The 17,831-nt window shown below is 47.0% G+C and overlaps 1 protein-coding gene and 1 pseudogene across 2 annotated transcripts in view; one reads left to right on the forward strand and one right to left on the reverse strand.

The window, feature by feature from the left end:
• LOC126518217 (scoloptoxin SSD14-like) overlaps nucleotides 1-17,831 on the forward strand; it is a 92,521-nt gene that overhangs the window by 8,891 nt on the left and 65,799 nt on the right. The gene's annotated exons all lie outside the window — the stretch shown is intronic.
• Nucleotides 13,394-15,590, reverse strand: LOC129381707 (probable ATP-dependent RNA helicase DDX5 pseudogene; annotated as a pseudogene).

The raw sequence follows: 17,831 nt of genomic DNA on the forward strand, positions 1-17,831 counted from the left end.
TCCAAAACTACTAAAGATAATGAAACCAGTGATATCTCGCATTTTCGCCGCTCTTTTTCAACAATCTATTGATTCGGGATGCGTTCCTGACGAGTGGAAAATAGCTAAAATAATTCCAATCTTTATGTCCGGTGACCAGTCTTCTGTCTCTAACGACAGACCCATTTCACTCACCAGCATTCTATGTAAACTACTAGAACACATTATATCATCAGCAATTATGAAATACCTAAGCGAGCACAATCTTCTCTTCCTTAACCAACACGGGTTCCAACATAGTCACTTATGTGAGACGCAGTTATTCGAGCTAGTCTCTGACCTGCACCAAGCTATTAACGACTCATCACAAGTAGACGCCGTATTTATTGATATTGCGAAGGCTTTTAATAAGGTAGCTCATAACAGTTTATCATTGAAACTTCACTATTTTAGTATAAATAGTAGGATTACGAATTGTATTAGTAAATTTTTAACTAACCGGTACCAATTTATAACTACTAATGAATTTTCTTCTCCGCGATCGCTAGTAAAATCCTGAGTGCTGGAGGGCTCTATATCTAGACCAATTTTATTCCTGCTATACGTCAACGACATCAGTAATAATGATAAATCTACAATAAGACTGTTTGCAGATGATTGCGTAATTTATAAATCAATAGTTGACTCTTCCGGCACTGACATTTTGCAATCTGTCCTCGCGAAAATTACCGACTGGTGTAAACAGTGGCGAATGGAAATAAATGTTTCAATAACTAAGGCTACAGCTTGCACTAGATCTCGTAACCCGAGGCTTACCCATTACTCGATGAATAGCATTAGTATTGCACATGCGCGAACGATGAAATCCTTGGGAATTCATTTATCTTCAAACGTATCATGTAATGATCACATCGAAGCGATTACTAGCAGCGCGTGTAAAAACGCTTGGCTTCGAAACACTGCTTCGATCGAAAATGGAGTACGCGTCTTTTATTTCGAACCCGCATCAGTCGTACCTCATAAACAAGCTCGAGTCAGTCGAACACGAAGCAGCCCGCTTCATAACGAAAAATTACTCACGAACGCCTAGCATCACTGACATTAAAATATCTCTAAATCTCCCGTCGCTGGAAAATCGATGGCTGATAGGACTTCAGTTTCAGTTTCAGTTTATTTCTTTAATAAGGAGGAGACATACATGTTTATATAAGTATACAGAAGGAGGTCCCAGAGCATGTGGCTGAAAGGGGACCTCCTGTCAGAAAATATATACATTAAAGGAAATACACGGCATAAATTAGTAATACAGTAGTCACTATGAGGAAGATAATTCAAAGTATATGTACAAACTGTAAAGTAATATAAAGTCAATAGCTAGTCGTACAACTAAAACAGTACTTTAAGGCATTCGCAACAGAACAAACCAAAATACTTATAAAGGCTATAAATGATAGAAAAAAAACTAAAGAAAAAAGAGAAACAAACGGCAAGGAAATGAGCAGGAGTGAAGTGAATAGCTTAGATATGTGGATTATTTTGGCTATCTAGTAGAAAAGTGAATAATGTTTTCTTGAAGAAACTCAAAGACGAAGAGTGCTTGACATTTAATGGGAGGCTGTTCCAAGTGGATAATGCTGCGAAATATTCAGATTGTTTTCCATAATTAGTATGTATTAGTGGCAATAAGAAATTGTTGTTAGCTGCAAACCTTGTGCGGTTCAAGTTAACCAAAGTAGCCGCAGAAAATATATTTACTGGAGAAGGATTACGTATTACCTTAAATAACGTTATGGCTAATTTGTATTTAACAATATTTTTTACTGAAAGTATTCTGTGGTTGAAAAGCATATCAGAAGCACTGCAGTTAAATGAGCTGAAATACCTAACTTCTTCTTACCTAAACCTAAACTTCTTTCCCATTTTCACAAGCTATATCACTGCGGGTCATTTTTCAGCGCATGCCACATCAGGCCCGCCCATGGTATCTTCCCGCGCCTTGATCATATCCCTTTAAAGCTCAGCCCGTCTTCGGCTCGCACTAACTTCTTGAGTCACTCGCCCCTCTTTCACGCGATATATCACTAGAATATGTTACCAAATGAAATTGTATCAGCTCTATGTCATGATGATTTCCTAGCAAAATTAAACACTATTTTAATGTACTAACGTAGTATTCTCTGGCTCATTCGTTATAGGCATCGCTGTGTTATTGTGCGCTTTTTTCTCAATTTACTGTTTTTCCTCACCTTATTTTGAGGTTCCTTGCGCAAATGGTTTTGAACAAGGTTTGCACAGAGTTCCTTGTACTGCATGAAATTGTATATGGTTGTGCTTTTCCTTGTTCCATGCAGTATCTGCTGCTAAGTGTACCTTTTAAGCAAGCATTTTCCTTGTGTAAAGGGACCAAGTTACGTTGATTTTGTGTAACACCCATTTTAATTCTATAGGTATCTTCAACATTTAGGACGTGTCGTTGTATTGCTCTTATTGTTCTTTCTTTTCCTGTTTTTCCAGAATGTGTTCTATTTATTTTAGCATGTATTATCTATATAAATGCGTATACTGTATATATCACTAACTTATTCTAACACCCCTATTGTAACAGCCCTTATGGACCTATACGGTACCTGAATAAAAAATAGTACAGGAACTTACTTAGGTCTGTAAGTGCAACAAACAACACGCAATTAGGTAGGAGCCACAGAGTTCAAACGTTTTTATTGCGACAGCAAATAAATGAACACTCCAGGCGCATTGCTGCCGTCGCCATCGCCATGAGGTTCCGTATGAGTGAAAGCGTATAAGGGTGAGCCGGCGAACGCGGTTCAATCTCGCGCGCGCGAGCCGGGAACGCGACCCGGATGCGTGCCCTCTCCTGTGGCGCGCGAGGCAGGGGGGTGAGGCGAGGAAGGAGGTGCGTTCTCCGGCGGCTGCTACGGTGCCTCGTTGTCCTCCTCACCCTCCACTCCGTACAGAGTGGAGACAACCGCGGCGTCTGCTACGGCGTTGGCCACACGAATAGCAGACGCCATAGTAGACGTTTTGGCGGACGCCGTAAGGGCGCGTTGCCTGCGCTCGTGTCTCTTGAAAGCAATGTGCGACGTGGCCAAAGTGCGTGCCCGTGCGGGCCTCATCTTCAAAGCGATCTGCGATGTTTGCAGAGTGCGCGTAGTGCCGGTACCTTCGTATGCGCTGTGCTTTAGACGTTTCGTTCACGTCGAAACGAGGCATGCATGAAGGTCAATTCGCCTTGCTGCTGCCGCGATTCCTCAGTCCAGAATTTTCACAGGGAGTTTCCGCGGTCATCCAGCGCGACGTGTTCATGTTTACCGATGCGCGCGTGACACCGTGCTGGTTAGTTTAGTTAAAACACGTTGACGGGCTAGTTGGTTTGAATCCACGATAGAATGTGCAAGCGCGCCTGAACAAGAACGTAGAAAGAAGCGGAAATACAAAGACAGCGCTATATCTGTGTGTCTATTTCTTTCTACATCCTCATTGAGTCACGCTTACACATTCTATCATTGTTAATGTAATTAGTAAGTGAATGTTTACAAGTTTATGCGGCCGATAAAGCTACGATTCCTACTTCGTACAGCTATCTACTAATTTGCTATCGCACTCGGTGCTTCGCCTTTCGGACAGAACTGCACATTTGTTTATAATTTGGTTCGCCCTGATTGGACTTTCGCTTTGCGCTTGTGTATTTTCCGGCACGACAGCAAACGTGCGACATCTTCCGCCGGGACTTAGTTGCGAATTGAGTATACATACAGGGGACGGACCCGTGTGTGACGTATCAGCTCAGCTGTTGTGACGTGCTCAAATTCACCTTTCGCGCGCGAACTGATTGACCAGTGGGGGTCTAGTCATTTCCTACCGTCATCACAATTGTGGCACTTGGTATTTAACCGCCTTATAGAGGCCTGACATTATCTCGCAGAGCAAAACGGTGTTACTTAAAATAGCCCCTTTTCCCTCTCCACAATCATCCGCGCTTTCTCTCTCGGTCGAGGTGATCTTCATGTTCTGAGATGGTGTGTGAGCGTGTCAAAAGTGGCTATATTGCCCTACAGCGGCAGTGTCGCTTATTTAGAACGCTTTCAAGCACATGGCGACACTGGCTTACGCCAGAGGCTGCTTGCAATAGCGCCTTTTCGTCTGGAACTATAGCTGATTACATATCGCAGAAACAATTATGACCGCCACCAAGAAGATGAAATGTGTCTGACCAATCTGCAATACTGCCGTACCTGTGCGACTTCTTTTACTTTGATTTGATGGCAGATGATAAAATTGATGAAAATTGTATGAATCGCCGTTATTTGTAAAGGACTTAATTACGCGGTTTATTAAAGTTACGTTCGCGTAAACTCCTACAGTCGAGTTATATCTGCATATTTATTCCGGTGATTACGCTGCTTCAGGCCCACTTCGCTTTCATGCACTCAAGAGTTTTAAATAATAGTTCTGTTATTTTCGGGGGATAAGCTCTTAAAAATTTATCGGGGAGAAATGTTTGCTGTCTAAATTTCTGGCTCCAGAAAAAAAAAGTGGCAGCTGCGTCCGAAATGCGAAGCATTCATTAGCATAGCACATTAGTACATCGCTGTACGAAGTAACAACAGTAACCTTACCGGCCGTATGAACTTGTAAGCATTTGCCTACCAACTAAATCAACAAGCATGATGTCACGTGCACACAAGGAAACATGAGCACATCTCCCTCGATGACTGCGAAAACTCGCTGTCAAGACGCTGGAGCGAGGAAGTGCGGCAGCAGCAGCGAGCGACTTGTCCTCCGCGCTGCCTCTCGCTTCAACGCGAACTAAGCGGCGAAAGCACAGCGCACAGAAAAAGCTATCAGCACTCGGTGCACTCTGTCCCCATCGCAGATCGCTTGCCAGATATGGCCCACGCAGCTGTGCCATACGGAGCAGACGGCGGAGTAGAAGTTGCCCCCCTTACTCCTCTCTTCGACGGTACGACGGTACCGTGCGCGTGACGGAAGACGGAGGGCGTCCTCCACGCTTTCCTGCCTTGCGCGCGCGCGATTGAACCGCCATCGTCGGCTCACTCTCGAACCGTTTCACTCACACATACGGCATACGGCGCGCGGCGACGATATTATCGCCCTTCAAATTTATACGAAACATGACGTCGACGGCGACGGCGGAGGCAGAAATGCACCTGGAGTATCCATGTAATTGTTATCGCAATAAAGATTCAAAGAACCTGGGGCTCGTGTTACTATTGAAACTAATAAGGACCAGATTGGTATACCTAAACAATCGGCTCCGTGAACCGTCGTCAGCTGCAATGAACTCCGCACCGCCAAATTGCTTCTCTGTCAAACAGAGTTGAGAGGTTTGGTGACTTCTCGCCGAATTGTCTACGTTTAAAGGCTCCTGGCGACCGAAAATCATGGTTGACGACATTGCTACTTTCAGGCCACTTTTCGCGGTGGTAATTGGTATACATAAAATCACACCCCATACCACGGCTTCCTCGAAGCAACAGCCCCAAAGGACAGATTAGGAACGTCATGCTTTTGTGTTTTTGAAAGCGCCAGTAGCGAATCCAGGAACTGAAAACATACGATAGCCGCCATGTGCCCAGTGGACATTTCGACTTGTCGTCCCGGGCTCTCCAGGACTACCGGAGATGCGTCATATGCAACGCTCACTGGATGAAAGCACCGCCTCGGGCAGTCCGGCACTGTCAGGCACGGATAATTGGCGACCCATTAAGTTTCTCCATAGGTGGCGTAGAGCAGCTCTCTCTGAGTAACGTAAATGAAGTAATCTTAAAGGCTATGCCTCTGCGTAATGTCTTGGACGCACTAGGTGTTGTCCAGATCCCCACCCACAGCGGCGGTTACCTCGGTAGCAAATCTCTAAGACCATGCTTATTTGGCGCGAGAAGCAACTGCAACAACCGTAAGCGCTTCATCGCAATCATCTTGTGAGCGTTACAGGTGCCAGTGTCCATGGGAGTTTCTTAAGGGTGATTGAGACTGCGTGTCAGTTCTAGTAAAACGCATGTGACGTCATATAGTTTGCACGGGAAAGTTTGTAGAGAAGTCATATATAGTCGTGCAAGGATGGCGCGCAGCTCGGTTATTGCACTGAAACTAACGACACTGTATCGGCTGAACCCTGAACGTGGTTCTCCTAATTCGGAAAACCGCGGGACAATAAACCATAGTGCAAGTAACAGTGCAGCACTATGCCGATTCCATCCTTCAGCGAAGCTGAGTGCCGCTGTTTTATTGAGCCCTGGGTGTTCGGCGGGGCAAATTGCGGCTAAAAATGTCTACATGCGGAAGTATGGCTGGGATTTTTCGTGCGCCTCGCGACAATTCAATGCGCGACAAATATCGCCAAAGGACTTCTCGAGGGAGTGCACTTTCAAGTGCAAATATACGCGTTGCTATTTTCAAGTTTAGTTATAGCCGTTTTTACTTTTTTTTTCTTTTACATCTGGAATCGGTGAATGATATTTCTGTGGAAATAAAAAGGCCATCGTCGCAGCTCTGAGTCATGAAGCATGTATAGCTAACGAAGCCGCAGCGTCTGTATAACCTGGCCGTTGTGGTTTGTCGCGAGGACCGCAACATTCGGGCTGGACAGCGTAAGCTGTGACATTACGAACATTTACCGTGAATACCGCGATTTATATTGATACAATTAAGAATGCTGTTCGCGAGTAAGAAACATTGCGTGATATAACCCTTCGCAGCAAACACTTAATGTCTTGAGAATGGCGTCGAACGTGCTTCGTGATATGCTTAATGTGCCGGGGAGCAACAAAACTGAATGGTCTGTGGCCAGAATGGGCGATCCAACACGTCGCGTGCTCGCGACACTTAGAAGCACTGTATTATAGCGGGGACGTGGCAGCCGAAGTTCAAAAGCTACAATTCATCGTCAAAAAGGGGGCCGTGAAGTTACTGTTGCCGCGTCCCGACTACGGAGCTGTTATGACAAGAAGCGCACGCCGTCAACGTATGCTTGTACCCTCTACTAGCTTCCAGACGACTACAGACACGACCAAAAGTAAGCGTAATCCCGATGGCGGTTCCGCTTGATTTAGCAGGTAGTAAGTACTGTTCTGTTTCAGAAACGTGCATCCTAATACTTCAAGAAATTACGCAGATACTCGCTAGTGACACATGTCAGAGACTGCGCAAGCTTACTTTTCCAGTTTCTCATCTTGCACACATACGTCCCTGGCCTATCCGAAAGCGCTTGGACGTGTGATAGTTATGTTTGCATTATGAATAACTTATTCATGAAATAATGAATTATTTAGGCCCAATTAAAGGTACGATGGGGACGTTTGCTTAAGCAGTTATTTGTTTATTTTATGTAATCATTCATGACTGTACTTAATTATTAATGATTAAGCTTAGCTATATTACCCTAATTTACTCTGCATTAGGCTAAATATCTTAATCTTCATTAGCTTGTGTTTTTCATTGTAATGAATCTCGGTTGGGCTTCCGTATGCTTCATTATCTTGATTTAGCCTTTAATATTTTCATCGCATATAAGTTTACTGGTCATTTAGTAACCTTAACTACTCTGATTGCCCCTTCAGTGCTCAACAGATATAGTCATAATCACAAACGTCGGTAGTCGTACATATTCGTACGCGATTCTCGTATATACCTCCCTAGGATCCCACGTATGCCCATGGAGCCCATGGTGCCATGCGTTAAAAACAGACGGAAGGACGGAAGGACGGAATGACCGATTTCCGAGGAAAGTAGCTCTCTGGTACGTACGCCTTAACATTTTAGCATGCCAGTCCTGGCGACACCATCAAGCTGTTTTCGGTAGCCAGCGCGCGCGCTACGCCATCGCATTCTCCCAGCTGAGGAGCTAATATGGAAAAAATTGGAAGAACCCATCTGACGTTGACTGTCAACGGTAATGCTTACCTAAGGAAAGTAGGTGCCATCTAGCGGAGCCACCGCAAAGTGAGAGTAATGGCGCGTCGCTGTGCGCCAGCGCTGAGAAACGCGTAATGCGGCAACCGCACTCCTCTCGCGCGCTTCTTTTGAGGATACGCTGCGCCATCTGGTGGCGCCACCGAGAAGTCCGCGCGTGGCCTCCGATGCCAGAAGCGTGGCGCGCCGCAGCATGCGAACGCTGACGATTGTTTCCTGTCTTGCCGCACACACTTGGATGCATCATATACTCAGCGATCCAAGTTGGCGATAGGTTCGTTGAAGAGCGGTGCGTACCGATTGCATTGATGACTCATTTCGCTAAAGCGATAAAAAATTATGGGGTTTTACATGTCAAAACCGCGATCCGATTCTGAGCTACGCGGTAGGAGGGGACTCCAGAACATTTCGGATCCCCTGGGGTTCTTTAACGTGCACCTGAATCTAAGTACACGGGGGTTTTCAGCATTTTTGTCACCCCAATAGCAATGCGGGCGCCGTGGCCGGCATTCGATCCCACGACCTCGTGATTAGCAGCTCAACACACAGACGTGAAAGGCGTTCGTTGAAACGCAACACTTAGGCAGCGAATTTGTGGCAGTACGGGTTTTATCACGTCTGTCAGGTTTAGAAGATACATCCCTTTAACATAAAAATCAAATCATCCTCGAAACTACCCCACTTGGAGCAGGAAATTTTGCAAAACAAGACAAACCGAAGTGACATTAACGAAACTACGTGGTCGAGTCCCATTTCTAAATTTATACATGCACCGATCTCGCCTGGCAGTATCATCTTCGTGCCATTTTTGCAACTCATTAGAGACGATGGAACACTACTTACTGGAATGCCGGCGTTTCTCCTCCCTGAGAAATATGACAGAAATTACAGCGCGACAGCTTGGCCTGTCATTGAACACTCCGGTACTGCTGTCTTTCGGACCGTACTTAACACTTCGGATCAGATAACCCTACAAAGTGACCTTACTAATATTTCAGAATGGTGTACCACTTGGTTGATGACACTAAACGTTAACAAATGCAAAAGCATGTCGTTCACCCGCAGCCATAACCCTCGGACGTTTGCGTACACAATTAATAATTTCGCTCTTGAATCAACTGACACTTTTAAATACCTCGGTGTCACTGTATCAGACGACCTCAACTGGCGTACGCATGTGCATACCATCATTTCAGCTTCTAACAAAACTTTAGGTTGCCTAAAACGTCATTTACGGAAAGCCCCAAATCACGTAAAATTACTTGCCTACACATCACTTGTACTAGAATACACCTCAGCAGTCTGGAATCCGCATCAAGCATATCTCATCGACGCTCTTGAAGCGGTGCAAAACCGCGCCGCTCGATTCATCCATTCGTCGTACTCATATGACGTAAGCGTCACGTCACTGAAATCACTATCTGGGCTTCCGGACCTCGTTTTACGTCGGCGCATCGCTTTCCTCTGTCTTTACCACAAATTCTTTTACAGTCCTATCCTTCACCAAGCACCATATGTCACGCCCGCAGCGCGCATATCATACTGGATGAGCCACTCGCTGCAAGTTTCATGACCACGCTCACGAACGTCAACATTTCTAGCCTCGTTTTTTCTTCGCATGGCGGCAGACTGGAACGGCCTCCCCGCTGCCGTTGTCGACATAATCTGCCCATCCGTATTTTTACATGTTACTGACCATTTCCAACTACATTGTACATGATTTTTCCTTATATGTGTGGTTTGTATTTGCATACGTGTATGTTGGTCTACTTATATAGGCTTTGATATGTGTAAATACATGTGTGAATATACTTGATTATGTATACTATGTATGTGTATATATATGCGTGCTTGAACTTGAACTTTACTTGAACTAGTGTTAATTCGAATCTTGTACCCACCCCTTATGTAATACCCCTGAAATCGGGGGTCCTTAAGGAAAATAAACTGAACTGAACTGAACTGTGCTTGGACACTCACACAGGAAAGTGTGCATTGCCCTAGAAAAATTCATTACTGAATCAAACCGATTTCGTTGTTGACCGTTTTATTCTTTTCATTCCTCCTTTATTGCCTCCTTTAAATTATTTTTTTTCACTTGATTGAATGTCAGTCTCCTGAACCGTTTTGAACTTTCCTCGCTTCAATTTATGCAACAAAATTATAGATATTTAGATTCATTACCTGAACACATAAGCAGTCTGCCCTACTCTTGCCCAATCCCCGTAAGTGGGTATGCACCAAACTCAATGGAATTATCCTTATCATCATCATCATCACCACCACCACCACCACCACCACCACCACCACCACCACCACCACCACCACCACCACCACCACCACCACCATCATCATCATCATCATCATCATCATCATCATCATCATCAACACCTGCTAATGCGTCAAGTTGCTGTCCTTGAGGAACCTCTCTGACGCTGGTTCGATTCCGCTCTGCATTGGAGAAATTTAAGGGGATATTTCTCGTCACTGCAGAGTGACAAACTACTAATTGCCCAAGCTGGCTTCAGAGATGTTCCTGAAGAGCGGCGCATACCTCCTGGCACATATACAGCGACCCAAGTAGGCATCAAAGAGGTTCATTGAAGGCCATCGCATACTGAGTGGCACATACCTTGTGCACCAAGTGGGTGACAAAGATTGTCTTCGATCCGCGCTGCTTACCCATTTCCATATCAATAGTGACCCATCTCGGCGTGAAAGAGCGGCCCGTACATACACATTGCCGCGTACTCAGCCACCCATGCTGGCCCGCCGGTTGGTTCCTAACGTTGTTCCCTCGGCACAGCAGCCAGATGAGCTGCTCATTTGCCTATTTGCTACCTGCTATTGATCCAAGTAGGTGGGAAAGCAGAAGTCTTTAGGCGAATTACCATCATCTCCGCAATCAGCCATACCTTAAACGATTGTCTCGCTGTTCTTTACTAAGACGTCCAACGCGACATATTCATTAGAAGTAGCCCATTCTCTCGTTCCATGGCATTTACGGCTCGTTCGTTTAGTGTATATAGGTGCCAGGCCGCAAAGACTTCGCCCTAAATAAATATGAATATGCACTCGCAGTAGCATCCCACTATGGTCTTCTAATTCCCATGTTAACAAGGGTCGGCTTTAGCCGCTGCTAAGCGATTCGGAATATATGATATTATAAATAGCATCACCGAGTCATCGTTTCCAACATCTGATTTCCCGCATCACGCTTTTACTCGGAAGAGGAAATGGTGCTCCAGCAGATTACTTGGGAAGCACAGATTACGAGCCTACCGATGCCGAGTAACCCTACTGAACCGGACCGCACCATACTTTCACAGGTCTCGTCTGGCTATGTCACCTTTGTGTCCTTTATACAGTGAGAGTGAATTTCTGCAACCTTTCTTTTAACGTGTCTCGGGCTCATTCTTAAACGGAAAAGATTTTTAGGTGAACCCTTCTAAAACCGTTCCTTCTATTTGACTCCTCTGGTATATCTTTACCTTGGGGGTATCGTACTGGGTTATAGCCACAGATGCATGGTTGAAGCACTGCGCAACATTCTGCTCGAAACAAAAGGAATTCCATGATAGAATGGTTCCTTTTACATCTTATGCTCACATAAGCTTTATTGCAATATGTAGCAATTTAAGCCTTCATGTTTTTAAGAGTAGACACGTTAATTCGCATATTCAAGAGAGTAGTTTCATTTCACGTTATTGATATGTCTCACTAGGCTTAAAAACACTGACATCAGTCAGACGTAACGCCGCAAGCACCCCAGCTTTATTGCAGCCTGCGTCCGTGTGTTCCGCTGCTCACGTGTCCTGATGACCATGGCAGTGCCGGTGAAGGCACGATGAAGATGACGATGAAGTTGGCGATACATCACTTCTCCCCCTCTTACAGGTCCAAGCGTTCAGGAGGCCGTCGCTGTCGGGTCGATCTTCGTAACGGTGGCGGGCTATCCGTCTGGGCCACTTCCGGACTATGTCGCGACGTGATTGGAGTGCTATCTGCCGGGTTTACGGCTACCCTCTGTGTCGAGAAAGAGCCTGAGACAGTTCGACGTCTCACCTGGTCCAAGTGTCGCCACTGAATTCCTTTCCCGGAATCAACAGTGACCATTCTGGACCCCAGTTGATCTCGCACTACTCCTGGTATCCACCTGCGACGACTTGTTCGGAAATCGCGCATCCAGACTGGGTCACCTGCCTGAACTGGAGACCCTCCAACTCGTGGTTGGATTTCTGGTGACCTTTCATCGGGAGCGATACAGTCCAGCTTTGTTCTTATTTGGTACCCCAATAAGAGTTCCGCCGGCGACTTTCCATCCTTGACGGGCGTTCGGCGATATCGACATAAAACCCGCGCTATGCGTATTTTGAGGTCTATTCCGGGGTTCTTCTTTAGTCCTTCCTTGAGCGTACGCACAGCTCGTTCGGCTAACCCATTCGACTGTGGATGATAAGGGGCTGTTGTGAGTTGTTGCACATTGTTCCGTGCCAGAAACTCACGAAAAACTTTGCCCACAAATTGTGGTCCGTTATCAGAAACGAAGGTTTTTGGAAGGCCGAACCGTGCAAATATTGACCTTAGCGCGTTGGCCGTGGTTTGCGAAGTGGCAGTTTTCATTGGAATGGCTTCCATCCATTTCGTTTCCGAGTCGACGACGACTAAGACCATTTGTCCGTCCAACGGACCTGCGAAATCTGCGTGCAGCCGGCTCCACCTTTCCCCGGTGGCTGGCCAGGCCAAAGGTATCTGTGCTGGTGGCATCGCTGCAGCCTGCGCACATGTGGAACATGAGTTCACCAGTCGCTCTATGTCGGAATCCAGTCCCGGATACCAAAACAACGTTCTCGCTGTGGTTTTCATGGCTGTCATGCCGGGGTGTGTCTCGTGCAAAAGACGCAATGAAGTCCTGAGCAGCTTCCCCGTCTTGTTGCGAACGCATGAAGAAAGCATAACTTGCAGCGATCTCGTTGACCTCCGGAGCATAGTGATCTTCCAGATACTCGACGACTTCCTCATAGCTCAGTTCATTCACCTTTTTTGGTTGACACCGGCCCTGCACCACACGCACAGCACTGTCCGTGAGCGAAGCGATGAGCAGCGCTCGCTTCTTCGTTGGGTCCACGATGCTATGAGCCTCAAAGTACGCCTCCAGGCGAACGCGATACGTAGGCCACGTACCTTCTGCATCGGCAAATTCCGGTGGCCGTCCAGCACTCATGCTGACGCGGGTCTTCTCACCTAGCGACGCTAGGCTTCGTCGCCACTGATATGTCTCACTAGGCTTAAAAACACTGACATCAGTCAGACGTAACGCCGCAAGCACCCCAGCTTTATTGCAGCCTGCGTCCGTGTGTTCCGCTGCTCACGTGTCCTGATGACCATGGCAGTGCCGGTGAAGGCACGATGAAGATGACGATGAAGTTGGCGATACATCAGTTATTTTCCAGAGGAAAAATTGTACTAATAATCTTTTCACCGCCCGATTCATGGTCGATGCCCCAGAGCGGGTTGCTTGATTTTACTACGAAAGAAATCTAAGAACGAGTATTCGACAGTAAAGTGAATTCGCAGTAAGAAGGTCTCATTGTTCATGAGTTTGCAGCCGCTACATTGACATCTATATAAATTAAGAGAGGATGGGATTTAGTACAATCAAAGGAAGGAGCTGACACTTTTTGAAGAAAACTGTGGTGTTTTTGCAAGAATTGCAGGAATATTTAACTTGTGTATTCGCAGAAGCACTGGCATGCGATTACGCAGTTTTTTTTTTTTTTTTTTTACCAGTGGGTAACAAGTATACTCCAATACCCCGATCAGTTATATTGTTGGAGGAATGCAACCCACTGCGGCATGGTTGTTTAATTAAATTTTGTTATTTAGTTTTATGTGCTATCTTTCGGTAATTCCGAGTAATAACCTCTCCAAACAAAACCAATAGACTTACGTTTATATGTGGTTACATCAATTTTAGTTGGTATAGAGTTAAACAGACTACTGCCTCTTGTATCAGTTACGCAAAGGCAGGCAAATTTCAGAGCACTCCACATGACAGCGAGTTCCTTCCTTGGCCCGCCGTCATCCCGGAGCACCTCGCCGATCGCCGGCGTCGAACGCGTCATCGTTTAGAACACACTTTCTTCGCGATGTCGTAGAGCTCTGCTCTAACCGGCTGTTTGGCGTGCTCCAATACTGCTATCAAGTTCATGGCGTACAGCTGCTGGGTTGGAATGATGAATGTGTGAACCACGCCTGGCTCACCTGAGCGCGCCACGCAGCTCGACCTGCGCACGTAAGCCTCCGAGGAGTCCGGGCAGTCGTAGTTCACGACCAGGCACACGTTCTCGAAGACCAAGTCCTGTGCAACCCTGTCCGTCGTCACGAGCACGCTCGACGTACCAGCGTAGAACATGGAAGCGATCCATTCACGCTCCTCTCTCCCCTTCTTGCCGTGAAGGCCGATGGCAGGCCAGCCCCGGATTCGGAGCATCCACGCAATCTCGTCGGCCTTCTTCTTCGAGTTGGTGAAGACAATGGCTTTCTTTGACTTTTCCTTGAGGACGTCGTCAAAGAGCTCGGCTAGCTTCGCTTCCTTCTCTTCCTCCTGGCACACATCGACCGTCATCTCCACGCTGTTTTCAGCGGCTAGCGGCGCCGTCCCGAACTCGATTTCGATGTAATCGTGGAGCAGCTCCTCGACAAAGGGCCTGAGGTCGTTGTGCGAGGATGCGGCCCACATTATCGTCTGGTGATCCGGCCGGCAAAGCTCGGCAATCTTGAGGACTGTGGGCTTGAAACCTGTTGTCAGCATGCGGTCTGCATCATCCACCACGAGGTACGTGCAGCGGTGCAGATTCACCTTGCCTTCCTCGAGGAACTCAATGAGGCGTCGAGGCGTGGCCACGCAGATGTGGCAGCCCTTCTTCAGCCCTTCGTACTGACCTTCTTTGGGCTCGCCGTTCGAGACGCACACGCTGCCGAGTCCGGCGTGCTCACCCAATTCTAAGGCCGTGCTGTGAATCTGCTTGGCCAATTCTCGTGTCGGAGCCAGCACGACGGCTATGGGTCCGTCTTCCTGTTGCAAGGGCGGTTGCCGGCTGACATGGATGACTGCAGGCAAAACGTAGGCGAGCGTCTTGTGCGATCCCGTTTTCTCGATGCCCAGAAAGTCCCGGCACTTGAGTGCGATTGGCCAGCAGTGTGCCTCGATGCGCGTGGGCGAAGTGCGGTCGCGTCGGGCCTCTATGCTCTTGACGACGAAATCCGGGAAGTTGGACTCTTCCAGGGCAAGTATGGGCTTCGGGACGTTGTTCCCTTTCACCGATATACCGTTGACGTTTCTGTAGGCGTCCACTTCCGCCCTCGGCCGGCTCGTCGTGGCCGGGTGTTCCTCGTAGAGCTTCTTCTCGAACGGCTGCAGCTGGATCTTCTTCCAGTCTGGTTTGCGAAGAAACCAGCCGACCTGGCTCTTCCGGTAGCCATTGGCCCCATTCCACACTGCACCAGCCCTATTGCTTCGGAAGTCTCCTTTGGCTTTGTCTGAAGGCATTGGAACCCCAAGCCGCATCTCTCGTTCCTCGTTTCAGGAGGATTCTTTCCGCACTTTCCGCTCGCCAGACGAGGTCCCTCCTGCCATGGGCGGCGTAAGGGCCCGGCGGTCGTTGTTGGCATGTTGTTTCTGTTGATGATGATGACTACATCATAGACTTTGGCACATACCCACTGACTAGAGCACTTGGCGAAGAATTCACATCTGCATCTAAAGATCGAACACTAAAGAAGAATCATGTCGCAAAAGTAAACTAGCTTGATATAACAGACTTTAAATGCTCAATAAACGATATAAGGAATAAATATGACGTCAGAGCCCATTTCTGGATGAATATCGGTGTTGAAGGAACCTAGAGCCGCCCTGGACATGCCGATATATGTTGGTTGAAATGAAAGAACAAAACCGTGATTTATATTGATACAAGAGAGGACGCCCTTCGCGAGTAAGTAAGAAGCATTGCATGACATAACCCTTCGCAGCAAGCACTTCATTTCTTGAGAATGGCGTCAAACGTGCTTCGTGATATGCTTAAAGTGCTGGGGAGCAACAAAACTGAAAAGGTCTCTGGCCAGTGGAGCGGGCTATCCAACACGCAGCATATCCGGGACACGTAGAAGCACTGTATTATTGCAGCGACATGGTTGCCGAAGGTCGAAAGCTATAGTTCATCGTAAAAAAGGGGGCCGTGGAGTTACTATTCCCGCGTCCCGACCACGGAACAGTTATGACAAGAAACGAACGACGTCAACGTGTGCGTGTAGCCGCTGCTACTTTCCGGACGACCACAGACACGACCCACAATAAGCGTTACGCCGATGGCGATTCCGCTCAATTTTGCAGGTAGTGTTCTGTTCTGGAAACATGCATTCTAAGACTTCAAGAAATTACGCAGGTACTCACCAGGGGGACATGTCAGATAGTGCGTGACCATACTTTGCATTTGCGGATCTTGCGCGCATACGTCTCTGGTCCATCCGAAAGTGATTGGTCCTTTGATGGCGACGTTTGTATAAAATTATTAATTAATCGAAAAATGCTTAATTATTTATGATTACCTTAAAGTATGATAATGACATTTTCTTAATGAATTTATTATTAGCTCTAAATTATCACGAGGAACCTTAATAATTATTGTTTAAGCTCAGAACTATTTTCCCCTAAATTACTCTTCCTTAGGCTAATTACAATGATATTCATTACGCCTAAATAATGTAAGCGTAATTGATCTCTGTTGCGTTTCTTTATCCTTCATTAGATTCAAATATTATTATTTAGGCTTAAATAATTTCATCTTGTTTGACCTTATTAGCCCTTTGCTAGCCTTAATTACTCTTAGTACCTCTTCAGTCCACAATATATGTCGTCATAACCACATATCTCAGTAGTGTAACGTCGTCATAAGCCGTTATCACATATACCTCTACAGGACCCCACGTATGCCTAAGGAGCACCTGGTGTCGCGCGTTGCAGACATACGGACGTACGGACGGAATGACAGATTTCCGAGGGACTTAGCTCAAGAATGCTTGCGCATTAAAATTTCAGCACGGCAGGTCGGGCTGCACCATCAAACTGCTCACACGTAGCGAGTGCGCGCGACACGGCAGCGGAGTCCCCCGGCTGACGTCGCCCGCGAGAAGGCACTACTCAAATGCGTCGGCGCTAATATGGAAATAACATCGGCAGTATTCCCACCTCGCGTTGGCTGCCGACGGTAATGCGTTTATCGTTGCATCAAACTAGCGACACCATGCATTGTGATAGCTGTAACGAGTTATGTATAAACCTTATTTAGTTATGTAGAAACATTATTTTGGCGGCAGTAGCAGCCAAAATAATGTTTTGGTGATACTGCAGCGGGATTCCTCTGTCGCGCTTCCTTAACAGTAGGCGCCACCTAGTGGTGCCGCCGCGAAGCTTTCGCGTGACCTTTGAGAGGCATGGCACGTCGCTGCATGCAGACACTGCGAAACACGTAATGCGGAAGCCGTGCTCCTCTCTCGCGCTTCTTTTAAGGATGCGCGGCGCCACCTGGTGGCCCGGCCGAGAAGTCCGCGCGTGGCCTCTGATGCAAGAAGCGTGGTGCGCCGGGGCCTGCGCATGCTGAGAATTGTTCTCTTGCTTGCCGAACACTCAGTGGCATAGGCTCAGTGGCCTAAGTCGGCGAGAGGCTCATTGATGAGTAGTACATGCCCATTGCATAGTGAAAGTACTATGCACTATGCATGCACTATGCCCATGCATAGTGCATTGCATTGCCATTGCATAGTGAAAGGCGTTCATTGAAACGCAGAACCTACCTACTGCATTTGGAAACAGTGCATATAGGTGTCAAACGGTTCCT

Source organism: Dermacentor andersoni, chromosome 11 (genome assembly GCF_023375885.2).
Source record: "Dermacentor andersoni chromosome 11, qqDerAnde1_hic_scaffold, whole genome shotgun sequence".
NCBI classification, from domain to species: domain Eukaryota; kingdom Metazoa; phylum Arthropoda; class Arachnida; order Ixodida; family Ixodidae; genus Dermacentor; species Dermacentor andersoni.